The sequence below is a fragment of the Peromyscus maniculatus genome, chromosome 4 (assembly GCF_049852395.1).
Source record: "Peromyscus maniculatus bairdii isolate BWxNUB_F1_BW_parent chromosome 4, HU_Pman_BW_mat_3.1, whole genome shotgun sequence".
Lineage (NCBI taxonomy): Eukaryota > Metazoa > Chordata > Mammalia > Rodentia > Cricetidae > Peromyscus > Peromyscus maniculatus.
In genome coordinates, this window is record NC_134855.1 from 23,651,230 (window position 1) to 23,663,288 (window position 12,059).

Here is a 12,059-nt window from a genome sequence, read left to right on the forward strand (position 1 = left end):
GGAGATGACTCAGTGGGCAGAGGTACTTGCTTCTGTGCCACCAAGCCTGATGACCTAAATTGGATCCCTCAGACCTTGTGTTGGTTTGTCAACTTGACGTAAACCTAGATGTATTTGAGAAGGGGGAACCACTATGGGGAAAATACTTCTGAGATAGGGCTGTAGGCAAACCTGTAGGATATTTTCTGGATAAATGATTGATGTAGAAGAGCCCAGCCCATTGTGGGTGGTATTACCCTGGTCAGGTGGTCCTTTGTATAAGAAAGCAGGCTGAGTAAGCTACAAAGAGCAAGCCAATAAGCAATGTTCTTCTATGGCCTCTGCTTCAGTTCCTGCCTCCAGGTTCCTGCCTTGAGTTCCTTTCTTTACTTCCTTCAGTGATAGACTGTTACTTGGAAATGTAAACTAAATAAACCCATTCTTCTCCAAGTTGCTTCTGCTCATGATGTTTTATTACATCAATAGAAAGCCCAACTAAGCCAGGTGATTGTGGTGCACGCCTTTAATCCCAGCACTCGGGAGGCAATGCCAGGTGGGTCTCTGTTAGTTTGAGTCCAGCCTGGTCTACAGAGCGAGATCCAGGACAGGCACCAAAACTACACAGAGAAACCCTGTCTCCAAAAACCAAAAGAAAGAAGAAAAATAAAAAAAGAAAAGAAAAGAAAAAGGAAAGCCCGACTAAGTTAGAGTCATAGGGTGCATGGAAAAAAACCAATTCCTTTGGGTTATCCTCTGACTTTCACATGGTGTACACACACACACACACACACACACACACACACACACACACACACACACGCACACACACACCTAATAACAAATACAATTAGCTAACAGAAAGCAATAGTCAACCTAAAACCCTTTCCTGCAGCTGGCATCATTAGCTCTAATGTCCAGCAGCTTGTCCTTTTGAAGTGCAAGAGCTTCCCCCAAATGGACCAACTAATAAGACAGGACAAATTGGCCTGTGAATTAAAAGCCTGTCCTTAAAATTTTGCAAAAGGTTAACTTGAAGACTGAAACAGTGAGATAAACTCCAGGCCAAGTTTATCGTTGTACTAATTCTTTATCAACCCATCACCTATTTAGAGTAGAGGAAGCATGACTTGTCTGGAATTGGACAGAACAACCCCCTTGTTTCTTAGGCTCTGGAACTCCTTTTTGTGCAGACAATCACCAGGCATTTCTCTCTCTGAGCAATCCAAGGTTAGCGCTCACTAGGAAACAAAAGGTTCCTTTGAGGATGAATTTTGAGACTATCCTGGTCCCTACCCCCCACCCCCCGGTCCCAAATTACAAGCTGGAAAATGTCTAAGTGCCAACCACAAGAAGGACTTATCAAAGGGGAATTTCCCTTCAGCCCAAGAGCTCAGAAAGGACAGTTACATGACTGTTGGTAAACTTGCTCCATTGCTGGAGCCAAGGTACTGACCGTTCCCATGGACATTGTCTCCTTTGGTCTCATAATCGCCCCACTGTATAGTTTTAAATTGTTTGTGTTTTAAACAAAAGTAAACTGAGGTGTAGGGATGGAACTTGGCTAAGGTCCCACAGCTAGGGGGGAACAAGGCTGAGACTCAAACTCAGGGCCTTTTCATGGAAAAGTCAAGGTTCTTGCCCCAGAATGTAGAGCTTCTTATGCAAAACAGAGGAAATGGTCTTCCCAGGATCTGTCAGGTATCTTAGAATCTTTAGGAGAGAGTCCAAGAACACTTGGCAAACGCATTCCTGGACCCTCAGTTTAAAAGTCCTGTTTTTTGCTGTAATTAGTTTGAGGGGCCCAAAAACTAAAGTCCTGAGAACATCAAACTTAAACAGCAACTTTATAAAGAAATCGGAAGAGGCGTCCAGGGAAAGCCTGTGGAGCTACAGGCTCAGCCCCCTACAATGGGAAGTCAGACTCGCAGTGTTGACCCTGAGTGATAGTGACGCTCACAATCAACCCAGCCCAAGGCCTGTGTGATCTGCAGGCTTCGTATTCTGGGACAAAGTAGCCTGATAATATTTGCCAAGTACTGTCACGAGAAAAGAAAGTTGTAATTGTGCCTGTGGCTTTAGAAATTCAGTTTACCTATATGCCATAGTTTACAGAGGGAGGAGTCCTGTCGGCAAAAGGGCTGTGATGTCTCTAACCTTCCTTGTGTATCTGAGCTTCATCTAATTATTCCCCACTGCCTGAAGCAGGATAGTACCTGCTGCTTCTTTAGTTACATAAGTATTTCATATATAAAGATGGGGGTGTGAGTGGGGGACTGTACGCTTAGCACATGGAAGGCCTTGGGTTCAATTCTCAGCATCAAAAACAACACACACACACACACACAAACCAAACATTTCAGAAGCAAACACAGCATGTCTTCTGTTGTACCTCCTTACTGAAACTTCCGTAGCATCTGTGGAGGAGTTCTTATAAAAAGCCATTGGGGATGTTTGGAGGAAGTAGTTTCATTTCCTGGGAAAGGACAGCAGGGCTGCATGCTCACTAGCTCTGGGATATATGCATATGGCCTTCATTTTTATTTAAAAAAAAGAAAAAAGAGAAACTACCCTTTCTCAGGCCTCCCACTGTCCTTCATAGCAGGATATATTAGTCATATCAGACACAAATTTACCTCTGTCCTACACAAACCTCTCTTATCTTGTGATGGTTACTGTAAGTTACTGACATCAGCAAAGCCTTGTCAGGAAACTGAGGTAATCGAAAACTCTAGAGCAGTTGGAGAAAATGCATCCAGGATTATTTCAGGTTCTTCCTCCTTTGTAGGGTTCATGTTTCTCGTCTGAGTCATGGCTAAAGTTGCTTAAAGGCTGTGCTCAAATCTCACATTTGGAAAAAGCTTTATTTATTTCTGTTTTCTTTTAAGGTACATCACTCAGGCTGTGGTGTTTTCCCTCACTACCTTTACCATGTAATCTGGGTATCAGCAGAGGAGATTGCTGCCGGCCGCTCTGCACAGCTAGTGGTTAGTTAGTTATGTGAGACCTGAAGTTCTGCTGTGTGGGTCAGACCGCCCTGATGTCACCGCTGTAAATATTTTCAAACATCATCTCCAGGTAGATCACATTATGAGGTTCTAGTTTGTTCTGGGCCCGTCCACATTTCTAAGTCTCTCACTTTCCATGCTCTTTTCTGACTTGTCACCCAATCGTCCTACTTGGGTTTAGGGGAAACTAGCTGTTACTGACAGCATCTTCTGGTTCTTCCCGAGTTTCAGACTTTGTGCTGGCTCTGGAGTGAGCCTGTTCTCAGGCTCCACATTGTCCACAAAGGACAATGTTCTTGTGAAGGCAGCTTCTGGGTCAGTGCACTGCCACAGCAGGTACGGGCTCCCCATAGGAGCTCGGAGGCAGGCCTTTCTAGAAGCAGGCTCTTCCAGGAGGATGTTTCATGGCGACTCCTAAGCTGGAAGAAAAAAGAAAACAGTGGGGAGTGTGTCCAGGCAGATGCAGTTGAAGGGGTGGGTGGGGAAGGGAAAGGAAGGGGTGGGGAGGGGAAGCATCAGCTCATGAAAGCTTTGTGGGTCAAGCTAATGAAAGTGCTCTGTATTTTGGGTGCTTTAGGGAACCGTGAAATGGTTTAAAGTTGGACTTTGGTGTAATCAAATCTGTACTAGCTAATTAGGGACTACTTATTTATTTTTCATTAGCATATCTACATTTAAAAAATTAGTGTGAATGTGTGTGTGTGTGTGTGTGTGTGTGTGTGTGTGTGTGTGTGTGTGTGTGTACCACATCAGGGGCCAGTTCTTGCCTTCTACCTTGTAAAGGCAGGAGCTCCCTTGTTCTGCGCGCGCACACACACACACACACACACACACACACACACACACACACACTGCTCAAATACTCAATGAGTCCAGTTTGCATTGGCCTATTATTCCTAGGCTGGATCCTGCCCTGGAATGTGATCAATATAACAGATATTATACCATTGATGAAAACTGACTTCCTTCTTCAGTAACAATAGAAGCTCCATCCCAGCTTCAGAGTCATGTCTTTTTTTTTTAATTGTCTAGATTCCACATATGAGAGAAAGTGTATTTGTCCTTCTGGGTCTGGCTTATTTTACTTAACATGATAATTGCCAGTCCCACACATTTTTCTGCAAATGACATAATTTTATTCTTCTTTATGTTTGATAATACTCGTGTGTGTGTGTGTGTGTGTGTGTGTGTGTGTGTGTGTGTGTGTGTGTGATATATTGACTCTCTCCTTGAGATGGTAACTCACAGAAATGAATACACAGAATATGTATATTATTCTGAAGGAACTTACAGGTTTAGGAGGGTTAGAAGGAAAAGACAGAAACAAAAAACGAAAAGAGCTGAAAAAGAACTTTGGGTCAATGTAGAAATATGGGAATGCTTTAGCAAGTGATAAGCCACAAGCATCAGGAAGGATGTGGTAGGTTTTATAGAGGGAATGGGTGGGGATACAGCTATTCTAATTTGGACACATTAAGCTTAAGCTGTTTTGGGATCCTTGGGTGGTGATTCTCAGTGTTCATATGAGCAGGAAGGCCTGTGCCTAAGAAGTCTGACTTGGGTGATACATTTTCAGTCTTTGGTATACAAGCAGGAATAAAGCTTAGATGTTGAAAGAGTCACTGAAGCCCGGTGATGGGAATGAGGAGACCAGAGATCCCCAGGGGGCTCTGGGAAATGCTACCATTTAAGGGTTGAGTGAAAAAGCAAATCTTGGTCAGTGTGTAGGAGGGGAACCAAGAAGAATGTGGTTAGAGATTTAAAAGAGTACTTTTAAGGAGGAAGTCATCAAGGGGATTAAAAGCTGTCTGTTCTATGTGTAAAGATGTTCTATGATTTTCAAAACAAATTAAATACATTAGGTGGGACTGTTATTGCTAGAAACATGTAATAATGCGCTAATGGCATATAAAAAATACCACAGCGTTTAGACCAAAAGCACATTAAACCTGGCTTTCAAGATGATATATTACCCTCTAGAAAGAAAATGTAAAGGATGGCAGTCTGCCTCTCTGTGAAGAGGACGTAGGACTGAGTTTGTTTTTCTAGCCAAGAGATGACAAGTTCAGAGAACTGAGCCCTCTCTTTCACACCTACACCTTTTGTAGTCTGTTCATGGGTGGGTTGGGAATGGCAGGCTGGAGCAATGGGGCAGAACAGAGCTCATGGACCCCCTGAGAACTCCTTGCAGTACCCGGTCTCACTGGCTGCAAGAGCCATATATTAAGGCACAGTTGACTCATTCCCATCTTGCCTCACCCACAGAACGCCCCAGAGTCTTCCCAAATCACAGTGACCTAAGTCTATTGCAGAAATTATTAGCCAATTTCACAGGAGACACGGAGCTGGAGGAGGTTCACATCATACCAGAGTGATGAATCTGAAGAGAGATCATAGCTTCCTCATTTCTATGACTGAACTCTAGTTGGGAAAGAAAAAAAAAAAAAAAGAATTTAAATCCCACACCACCAACACCACCAACACCCACACACAGTTTTTTTTTTAATCTTTAATCAAAATAAAAAAGTTTTACTCTTTTTCTCTGACATTTCTACCTGAAACAAGGTCTTGGTTCCCACATAACACAGCTTCCTTTGTTTTCTGGTTCTCCTATTATCTTGGTCTGCCCTCTGACATGATTTCCCAATTCATGTTTTCCTTTCTCATTTCCCTCTCACACTGACACGAGCCGCAGACCTGTAACTAGAATATCTGACTCACCCTGCGCTCCTCTTGCTAAGGACACCATGTGGGACAGGAGGCAGGAAAACTGCCTGGCCAGTAATGCCTGCACTTCAGTGCCCTTTGCCCCAAGAACTTAGTTATCCTAATTAAAAAGCCTACCTTATAGGGAAAAGATATTTGAGGGAAAAAGAGTAGGCAGTGAGTCTTTGTCCTTATGGCTGCACTTCAAAACCAGAAAGGACATTCCTGATACTGTTTGTTTTATTTAAGACCCAGTGCCCTGGAGAATGCTTAAGTTGGACATTCTCTGGACTGAGTGCTCCAGCCTAATCATAGCTTGTTTTGGGGTGCAGTAGGTTCTGAGAACTCTAGTAAACAAAGGACTATAAACTGGGTTGCTGAAAATGACTCAGACACAATCTTTTGCAGTTCTGGAGACTAAAAGCCCAAATTCAAGGTATTGCTTCTTTCTGGGGACCTAAAGGAGAAGATGTTTGTTTCTGTCTCCTTGCTTCTGGGGACAGCTGGCGATCATGGGCATTTCTTGGTTTATAGACACATCCTTACAGTTTCTGCCTCTATCTTCTCCTTGGGTATGTCTGTCATTTTGCATTAGTGTACAATAATCTCAGTTAACTTGATTACATCTTCAAAGACTCTGTTTGCTAATAAGGCTGGAGTTACAGGTGTTAACAGTAGCAACTTCAACAGATCTTCTGAGGGGGATACAGTTCCAACCAGAGATCAGGATCAGGCCCCTTTTCTATCCCAGCCATTTCTCCCTCTTTGATTGCCTTTCACTTATGAATGCTTCTGTCTACTATTCCTTCAGGCCTTTTCTAGAGGCAGCATATGCCTGTGAGCCTATCCTTTAGAACTCAGCTCTCAGCTATAGCAAAGATAAGTTAGCCAAAGGAATAGCAACAAGGCAAATATTCCTCCCTGGTGTATGCCTTTAACAAATACTAATATAGTTCTGAGATGGCACATTAACCTAAATGCACTAGTGAAACTTTGGCAGTGGGAAGAATACCTTTTCAGTAGTGGTATTTCCTAGGACGCTCTCACTGTGGGTATTCTCTCCCTCAGAGACCTTCTGTTCCTCTCTTGTGGAAAAGCAGACAACCTGAGCTGTCTTTAAATTGGTACATTTATTCACCTCCTGGTTCTCAATGTACCAAGGGAGATCCGTTCTTCATAAGGAAGTCCATTGACTGCAAGGATTTTGCTTCAGAAAATATCATCCTGGTGTAAAAGCATGTGGACTCTAAGCCCATTTTAAGCTGTGGGTAATTTTCAAAGACTAAACATGGAGACAGAGGGCATTTGGTTGCTAGGAAAATAGAGTAAGATAAACATCATCTCCCTGCCCTGTTGCTTATTTTTTTTCGCTTTGGGGTGGGCTGCACTTGCCAATCTGTCCCTCCCGTCTCAGTGGTGGCAGGCTCACAGTCAGGCCTGTCTCTCAGGTGTGGGATGTAGTTCCCCGCTTAGCAAGGACGCGTTGTAGGGATCTCCCTCCGTGCTTGTAAAGAGCAAAAGACAGAGATAATAGTTCACTGGCATCAATAACCTGCCTCCTCCCACCAGCGGATCGCGGGAATAATAGACTCAGCGCTGTCCTCCTCCACCCCCTCCCTCGACTCCGCCACTGTCAGAGTCTCTTTCCTTCCCCACAACTGGGAACTCGAGGGAGCAGATTGTTTTGGCTGGAATTAGTCGGGCGCAGATGGTACCACCTGCTGCATGTTCCTTACTTCTTACTGGCTTCTCTCGCAGCTCTGTGAGTTTTTGTATTTTTTTAGAAGTTCAGAGGAAGGGGAAATGGCTGAGGCCCTTGCTCATGCCTGATTCTATCCCAGCTGTTTTGAGCAGACTAGCAACCATGGGGATCTGGCTGGAAAACGCCGCCGACTGGGGAAGGGGCTTCCACCAGCATCCCATTTGCCATAGCTCACGCTTCAGTTTCCAAAATACAAACTTCCTTTGGGCCAAACAATTTCTGCTTTCCAGGCTGACAGATCTGCCTGCGATGAGGTACAAGGCAGGTACAAACGTCTGAGAAATGAGGTTTTCCTCCATTCCAAAACACAAATTTCATGTTACTGTCCATTTGTAGGGGAGAAATAGTCATGATCAAGCTACAAAATTCATTACAGGAGATTCACTGGGGTTAAAAATCCAGTCCCCCAGATTACCATAGTATGGAACTCAAGAGATTAATAAATTCAATTTTCACACCTAACGCAAGTAAGACATTGGACCAACGTCCTAAGAAGTTCATCAAAAGCCCTCCTCTTGCTCTATCTCTGCCCCTCTACTATACTCTCTAGGGGGACTTTCTTTCTAGTACACAAAGCCAAATTCATTTGTGCCTCATGCATCTTCACTTGGAGTTCCTTCTCCCAGGAATGCTCTTGTTCCAGCTCTTCCTATGACTCACTTCTCATCTTTCAGGCTCAACTCTCCAAGAGGCTTTTCGTGACACCCCAAATTCTAGCTGAGTTTGCCTGTCCCCACTTCCATTTTAGTATTTCCTCATTTGCTTTTATTTTTCCAGGAAGCAGTCCTATCCGCCGGGAGCTTGTATTTTATTTTCTACCTTCCCTGATAGAATGTACATCCTTAAAGGGGGATATTGTCTGTTTATTTACCACTTATTCCTACAACATAAAGTGGTTCTTTGGCTCATTGTTCAGTTCACTAAATTGCTTCTAAAAGCAATTAAAAACAATAAAATTATCTGTGTCAGGATGAGAGACCCAGTCTCTGTTTCAGGTTCCCCTGCAGCTACAGGATGATCTGGGGTTTTTATTTCCACTAAGCCTCAGCATTTGAAGGTCTAAGGCTTGGGCCTGGAAGTGTCCAGGATTTCTCCTACTTGAACCTTCCTTTGTGTGTTTCCATCAATTCTGCTATTCCTGTTTTCTTAATCTCCGGGTGCTTTGGTTACTTTGGGCATATCTGAAGCCCTTTTTTCTCCTCTGGTCAAGCTGAGGTTGTTCGGTGCATGAAGGATTCAGAGCAGTTGCACCTATAGGGAGAATGGTGCTAGGAACTTGTAAAGTGGCCTCAGAACTGTGGAAGGAGAGACTGGATGGAGCTACAGGCCCTTGACGTCAAGAGCCTTAGAAAAGGCGAGTCGGCAAAGGGCGGCAGCAATAGTTACTAATTTTTTGAAGAGCATTTCAAAATTGAGACCATCTCTGGTTGTCAGTTAGTGGAGACCCTAGGTGGTAAGAAAACTTCTTGAGGGAACTAACCCATGTCTTTTGCCGTTTCCTGGGCCGTTTGAAAAGAACATTTTACTGTGGTGTTTTGGAGAGCTTAGGAAACATTGTTACAAAGGACCAGGGTTTGGGCAATCTGTGATAACTGCTTTCCAGATTATTACGGGGTTGAAACCAAACACTTGTGTGTTTTCAAGCACCTGCAGACCTCAGTTTCTTCATTTATAATATGTGGGTGGTAGATTAGTTGCTTTTATTTTTCCAAATGGTACAAACATAAAGTTTTTATTCATAGTAAACAAAATTTTTATCAATTTTAATGTAGATGTAAAAAGTGCCATAATTTAGTTACCATCATCAAGGCGTTTACAATATGTCAGAAATGAAAACCCCTGTGAAAGTGTTTTGAATAAGTCATTAGCCTAATTTTCATTTTCAGAGTTAAGGTTGTACACCTGAAGCAGTTCTTATGTCTAGAAACTGTGCTTGATGGAAGATTATGTTGATTCTTACGTCACTATTTAAAGTGAATAAAAGGTCCCTTTTCATGGAATTGTCTTTGATATTGTAAATGCACTTTCTGTTGAGGGAAAGAAAGGTAAGTGCTTAGAAGTTAAGCTGATTATTTGTAGGCATACTCATTTTAGGAATGTCTTTTTAAACAAGTTGGGCAGGGTGACTTGTTCTTCTGTTTTTCCCTCTTGCTTAGATAGGCTTTCAGCCAGAATCCTGTGCACTCATACTTTCTAAGCATGTTCAGGAATGAGGTGGTAGACCTCCACAGAGTATTTCAGACTGCAGGAAGTGGTTGAGGGTTACTCAGGAGTTGGTGTTCTCCCTTTGTGTCCACATTGATCTTGGGCTGCCCTTTGGTTTTGGGAAATGTTTCTGTTCAGAAGACATGTGGAAACCAAAGTCTAGGTTGCTGTGGTTGCTAAATGTACTGCCTGGCTTCCTCTGAGCTTCGCGCTGCTCTCGATTCTCCTTTCTAAATTTATATTCTTTTATTCATCTATATTTTCAAGTAATTTAAAGGCTGTATTTCTCCTTCTCTAAACAAAACCGGACAGGAGTATGCTGTAATTATTGGCCCTATAATAAAAACTATTTTAAGAAAGGATGAAAGTGATTCTTTATTGTTTAAGGAAAGACCATGCATTAAAAGTCTTAGTTTTATAAGTGGTGGGAAAAAGTTGATTCAATATTTTCTCTATTCAATTGTTGGCATACCTCAGAAATTGCCCAAAATTTTTATGAAGCTTTCTTAAGAACTTTGTACTTTTCAAGTATCAACATTTTTAAATGTTTTTTATTTATGTAAGATATCAAAATAGAAAGTATCTCATAAGCCCTCTGTTTATACTCCATCTCGAGTATTGTTTTCTTTAAGATACAATCTATTTAAGTGTATACACATAAGCTTAGCACAGCTACACACACACACACACACACACACACACTCATACACACACATACACACACTCACATACTCACGGTCTCTCTCTCTCTCACACACACACTCACACTCACATACTCACGGTCTCTCTCTCTCTCTCTCTCACACACACACACTCACACACACATACTCACGGTTTCTCTCTCTCTCTCTCTCTCTCTCTCTCTCTCTCTCTCACACACACACACACACACACACACACACACACACACTCATACTTCCTTTCGAGTGTTCTGAAAATGGTCAGATCACAAGGCAGCAATCTTTCCCTGAATGCTTCCTTATGTGAAGTTGGTTCTTTCTTAGTTCTGTCCTTGCCAATTTTAAATTTCTTGCCAGAAAAGAAGTCTATTTTTAACGTTTTGGGGTCTTATCCTTCTTTTCAAACCTAACAGGCGCACTCTGTAGAGTGAAAGAAAGCTGATGGGGTGCACTTACAAGTCAGGATCCTCAGGATTTGCAGTTTCTGTGGAATCAAAGCTATGAATGAGGAAGACCAATTAGAAATACTTAAAAGATCATTTGTCACCACTTTAATCTTCATGTATTTTTAAATCATCATTTTCTTTGACTAAAATTATTAGAATCTTTGTCATATTCTTCTCAAGGCCAAATGGAAATGATGATGTTCATTTTCCATGCTCTGTATTTTGGAGTATTTTAATATGTCACACTAGATTATAGGTGGTAGGTGGTGACTTTTAATAGAGGAATTTTAGCTTATGGCATATTCAGCATCATGTCGTCTCAATGTCATGTCTCGGATTAATGCTACACTTCATATACAAATGAAGACTGAGGGGTGGGTTTATCCTGTTACTTAAGAGCATTTGTTTAATTCAGAGATTAATATATCATCTTCAACCCTGAAACAGAGGCCCTCTGAAACTTTAACCCAAAAAATTGGACACGGCCTACTAGCCCAAAAAGAACATGTTGCCAATTCTCTCCATGTTTATTTAAATAGTTTGCTCTAAAGGAAGCAATCATTCCTTTATACTTCTTTAAATTTAGTATTGACATTTTTATTTTGGGAAAGGAGGTCTTTTTTTTTTTTTAACATGGATACAGGAAAAGAAAACTCTCCAATAAAAATATTGTCTAAAAAGTTTGTTTTGTTTGCATGATTTACTAAATATGTACAATTTCAATTCACAGCGAAGGTAACAAAGATTTAAACAGCCAACATCACAAATGTCTCAAGTTCTAAAAAAAAAGTTCACTGTGCACAGTTTGACAATTTAATTGAATAAAAACCAAAGCTAAGCCTTCAGTATGAATCTTTTTCATGATGGGCACAAGCCATGTTTTTTCTTCGTCTTTGTTTCACGATGCATATTCAGTGACTAAAAGCCCCTTCCCATTTTAGTATATTAGGTTATGTCGGTATACTGAAGAGAGGCGTTAGCAGCCTCTTGGTTCACCAATACAATCTGTGATGTGTTCACATATATATATTGTAATATTTATTAATATATAAAATGATCACAAGTCATGTGACTTTGTAATGTTTTAAGATGTAGGAATGTTTTTCTATGTGTATAAAGTTTTAAATTTATAGTTATGTATGTCAGCCATAATAACTTACCAGTGTCCCTTTGATGTAAGGTATCTGGAAAGAACTATTCTGCTTTTGAAATATAGAGATGTCTCACCCCTATCTGCTTCAGGTTTGTAAAGTCTGCTATTACATGATCCAAATAT

General features: G+C 41.6%; 1 protein-coding gene across 3 annotated transcripts in view; it reads right to left on the reverse strand.

Annotated features, from left to right (window-relative positions):
• Positions 1-11,450: 11,450 nt before the first annotated feature.
• Zeb2 (zinc finger E-box binding homeobox 2) overlaps positions 11,451-12,059 on the reverse strand; it is a 127,804-nt gene continuing 127,195 nt past the window's right edge. For all 3 annotated transcript variants that reach the window (XM_076569404.1, XM_076569405.1, XM_042275260.2), the window contains one exon: positions 11,451-12,059. This exon is cut by the window's right edge and continues 4,734 nt beyond it. The gene's annotated coding sequence lies outside the window, so the exon portion shown is untranslated.